Raw genomic sequence first — 4,954 nt, forward strand, 5'->3', positions numbered from 1 at the left:
GGCTGTGCACCGGGCGGGGCCGCGGGGGCCCCGGGAGGTGCGACCCTGCGCGGGGAGCGGAGCGGCACCGGGTGGGGCACCCCTAACCCAGCGCCCAAGACAGGTGCTGGCGACAGGGGTGAGGGGTAAGGGCCTTCTGGAGCAGCCCCCTCTGTGCAGGAGGGTGGCCAAGTCCTGAGAGGGGAAGCCCGGCTAGTTCTGCCCCCGGGGCCTCACTAGGCACCCCCTCCCCTCCAAAGCCCCAGCGCGCGCTCCGACTTTGGGGACCTGCGAAGGAGCTTCCTGAGGGAGCTTTAATGGAAGCGCTGTCTGCCGCGGCAGCGCACGTGAGGGGTGGGGTGAAGGACTGCCCTGCCCACCTGCGGAGGCCTGAGGGGGTCTCTGAGGAAATCTCGGGCGGCCTTCCAGTACTGGGGTGCAGGGAGACAGGTGAGAAGCCTGTACTCTAAAATCCTGTAATAGGCCCAGAAAGAGTGGAGGAGCAACCGCCTGCACCTCTTGTGCTGGGAGGTAGGTCTCCCACACACCTGCCTCCTGGGACAGCTAGGTCTCTGCCTGATGTTCATCAGTGGCGTTGCCCCCATGGTCTGACCACTGACTACCCCAGAGATGGAGGTGCCATTGGGGAAGTTGAGGGAATTTGGGCTACAATGTGGTTGATGGATGTGGGCTGGGCTTGGGGAAGTTAGGGCCGGTGACAGCCAGCTCTGCTTTCTGTCCCCCACAAGCCTCTTCCCCCAGTCTCCTGGTCACTCATTACCTGTTGGTCTCGCTGCCACTCAGCGTGATGCTGTGCCCTGGCAGAGGGACTGCTGCTGTGAAGGGGTGAGCTCCCATCTGCCAGGACTAGGCCATGGGCACTAAGGGAGAGGGCGTCTGTGGTAGCCAAAGGCTTATTCTCTGATGGGAGATGCCAGCCTGGCTTGTCCTTGAGTCCATCCGAGATGGCCATACTGATGGGAAGGGGGCCGTCACTCCTCCACCACTCCATTCATTCATCTATCAGTAGCCATCTTGTGCCCTCTGGGAGCCTGGCCCCTAGAGGGTTATGGGAGCCAGATGTGAGATCCCACCTTAACCCATCCCCTGTGTTTGTCAGCAGGGCATGGATAGGGTGAGACACCTGCCCTGAGGTTTGTTCTTCATGATACAGACCATGGGTGCTCATCTGTCAAGTGCAGGCGGTACAGGTAGATGCATGCCTCTGGGACCTCAGTCTAGCTTGCTCCCCATTACGACTTCGCTTCTTTTCTCTGTCCCCTCCCTCTGCCACATTCACCCCAGAAGCTGTTGTAGGCTTTTGCCCAAGTGGTGGCTCCTCAGTGCATTGTCCTACATCTGGCCACAAAGGTGGAATGGCACAGTTCTACGTGCTCCACGGCCTTGACACCTGGGTCCTTCCTGTTTCTGTATGAAGAAGCTGAATCCTGGTGTGTGACAGGGCCTGGGCCCTCTTGCCCTACTCAGCTCTGTGCCACTCGGACCCTCTTGAGAGCAGTGGTGAATGGTTGGGTCCACTTTTCTGGGATACCGGCCACTTCAGCCCCTACTCTGAGTCCTGGACTAGGCATCTGCCATAAGTTCAAGGAAGCTTATGGGAAACCCCAGGCCTGGGCATCAGCCCCTTTCTGGGCTGGACCTGTGGACCATGGACCAGGTGAACCATGGATGGGAGTACTATAGGATGGATTTGGGCCCTGGAGGGTGGGTGATGGGAGGTTGGGCAGTGGTCTCAGTGAGAGTGGCAAGGATGAGGCGGGGGCTGGGAAAGGGGTGACAAGAAATAGTTGACAGGACTTGGCAGGATTTGGGAAGTGGGAGAGTGTTGGGGTAGTTTGTTCAGGCTCATGTTCATGTTTGGGGTCTGGGGGGACCTGGGGCTACAGGGCCAGAGGTCAGCCTGGATAGGTATACATGGGACATTGGGCCCTAGAGCAGGGCCTTGAAGCCAGACGAGTATCCACGCACCCTGGTCAACTGTCTCTGTTAAGTGCCAATTGTGCTTGTGCTAGTCATCAGCCCGTGATCCCATATCCCCACCCTAAAGATGTTGCAGAGGCCTAAGCTGAGAATCGATCTTATGCCTCTCCCAACCCCAGGCCTCAGTTCCCGCATGTGCTGCCATCTCTGAGACCCCCATCGTGGACACATAAGTGTTGGTTGAGGGAGTCTGGACATGTGGTGGAAGACAGGAGGAGGTGATGGGGATGTGTGCATATGTGCAGTGCCTCTGCAAACGGTGGGCACTGTGCACTGGGTTTCATTAGAGCAGAGTGCTGTGCTCAGGCCTGTGAGCCAGGCTGGGCGCTCACGCATACACGTATCCCTGTTAGAAGGACCAGGTACATGCACATGTATGTGTCCAGGTCCCTGTCTGCATGTGTGTGCCCAGGCGTGTGTAATGGGGGCCAGGCCTTTCAGTGATCACCCGCTGACTCATGCTTCTGCCTGCCTGCCTTGGTGAAGTCATCGCCCATTTTTAGCTCCCTGAGGTCATTTACCAGCAGGGGTTCTTGGTGCCTTGGGATCCCGCTGCTGGGCTGCCCTGGCTGGGTGTTGGTGGGTGATGCTGCAGGGTTGCCCGGCCTTCTTAGGGGCCCTGGCTCTCCTGGACACCCCATTCCCTCATCTTCCTGCACTGTACACTGTATCAGAAGCTCACCACAGGCCAGAGTGAGAAAAATAAGCTGGGCTACAGAGTAGCACTGGGGTCTGAGAAGTGCTCCCTGTCCTACCCCCCCAGCCAGAGAATAGGGACTCTTCTCTGATAGCGTTAAGGTATGCAAATATGCACAAACCTACTGAGAGGCCATATCCCACTGGCAGTGTTCTGGGTAAGATCCTGGTCCCCTCATGTCAGTCTTGCTTTTCTCTGCTTCCCTGCACTTGTAGCCACCACAATGAGGCCTGAGGCCCTTCCATGCCTGCCCCTCAACCGTCCCACCCTAGGTCCTAGCAGAGAGAGTTCAGTGCCTGCTACACATTTGCTCCTGCAGTTGCCAAATAAAAATGGGGCAGCCAAGGCCCCAACAGAGACTGGCTGCGTCTAAACCTTCTGCTCCAGAGCTGTCCTAGCTCCCCAGTGTCTTCGAAGAGCCCAGGCCACCGTGCCTGGCAGCCCATCAGCATGTCCCCACTCTGGGCCTCAGTTTCCTTCTCTTTCCCAAAGAACAGTGCTTCTCCTTTCTAGCCAAGTCTCCAACAGGCACTTCACCTGCATCCTAAGACTGAGAAGTTTACAGCCAAGGCTGTGGCCCATGAGGGATGAGGTGTGGCTAAGAGGCTTTGCAAAACTGACTTCTGTATGAGTGCCTGAAATTCCTGTTAGCAGTTTGTGAAGATCTGGGTAGATCTTCTCCCCTCTTTCAGGCCTCAGTTTACCTTTTATAAAATATGCGTTGTCTTCTGCTTGGAGGGGATGGGGGTGCATATTCTACAGCTTTTTCTTTCTACGTCACCAGAGCCCTAGGGATGTGCCTGTCCTAACATGTTGGTGCAGGCCCCTCCCTGGACCCCTGAAGAGGTTGAAGGGGCCCAGAATCTCAACATTATGAGCAGCTGAGAAGGTCAAACATTTCTTCAGGACAGGACCCCAACCCGGGGAGCTGTTATACCCCGAGGACCTCGGGAGGCAGACCTTGAAAGCATACCTGGCCACCTTGCCCTGAATACCTCTGAGGCCCAGGGACAAGAGCGGAGTAGGGCTCTGATGCCGGGCAGACGTGGGTGAGGCTCCTGGCCTTCCCTGGGCTTCAGCTCTGTGTACTGGCCTCAGGGGCCTGGGGCCCAGGCAGGGGACCCGTCCTGCAAGGCATGGGGCCTGGGCCACAGAGCAGAGCCTGTCCTCCTGCTGACCCAGCCCTGGCTGTCCGGGAATGTGTTCTCAATTGCCAGCCCCCGCAGCTTGGGTTTCAGCCCCTATTTGTCCTGGCCAGATGCTGATCCTGGGATGCTGGCACTGTGTGGAGGATCCATGTGGTCAGTGGCCCAAGGGTATACTCTCAGTCCCTGTGCCACTCAGCACAACAGGGATCTGGCCTAGCTCTGCGTCAGGCTGGCCTGTCCTCTTTGAGCCTCAGTTTCCTCACTGGCAAGTCTGGGCCTTAGAAAGACCTCTGTCCAGAGTTGTCTTGCCTAGAATTCTATCATGGTCATCCCCTGCAAGGACGATAGCAAGGCAGGGGCAGGGTGGGTACAGGTTGAGAATGAGGCAGGTGTCTGAGAACTGAGGGCTGAGGGAGATCTGGGGGGTTGTACAGGGAGGGGACACCATTGTGCTTGTCAAGGACAAGCCAGGTCTTGGTCTGAACGCACTCACTTTGGGCTCTGATGTGACACCTAGGGTCTTGGTGGGAGGCAGCACTAAGTGAGGTAGAGCCAGGCCTTACGCACTAAACACCCTAAGAATGGCTGGGCCGGAAGGAATGAGGGTATTTTGGTGCTCTGAGTGCACAGGGCATTCTGGGAGCTGGGTATTTCTGTCCTGCGAGGGCGTCTAACTGCCTTTGGGGATGGTAGGAGCCTGGGTGTAACCACAGGGAGTTGGTGAGCAGTACTGAATCTGCCACCCCAAGGCCTCTGCACTCAAGGTTCCTGAGGTGGGGCAGGGAGGAGACCCAGGACACCTGGAGGGCCCAGCTAGCGACAGTGAGCAAGGTCAGGAGAGCATCCCGTGGTCCCACCTGGCTTTCTTGATCCTCCAGGAGCCTGCGGTAGTCAGTCCTTGTAGCTCAGACAGGGCTGCCCAAGACTGCACCATTGAGGTCTGGGACTTCATCTGCTAGCTCAGCCCCAGGAGGTCCTGGAATTGGAGGCTAGTCCCCAAGGACCCCCTTGGGATAGGGCAACAGGGCAGCTTCAGCGCCTCAGCATTCAGAGGCAGGGACATGCTGCCGTCCTCACCAGCGGGGGCTGAGACAGGCCTTTGGGTGGGTGGGTGCCAGGGGTGGGGATG

The 4,954-nt window shown here is 57.9% G+C and overlaps 1 protein-coding gene across 9 annotated transcripts in view; it reads left to right on the forward strand.

Moving 5' to 3' along the window:
* Positions 1–4,954, forward strand: part of ARVCF (ARVCF, delta catenin family member) — a 52,539-nt gene that overhangs the window by 34,644 nt on the left and 12,941 nt on the right. The gene's annotated exons all lie outside the window — the stretch shown is intronic.

This window comes from Pteropus alecto, unplaced genomic scaffold (genome assembly GCF_000325575.1).
Source record: "Pteropus alecto unplaced genomic scaffold, ASM32557v1 scaffold135, whole genome shotgun sequence".
Lineage (NCBI taxonomy): Eukaryota > Metazoa > Chordata > Mammalia > Chiroptera > Pteropodidae > Pteropus > Pteropus alecto.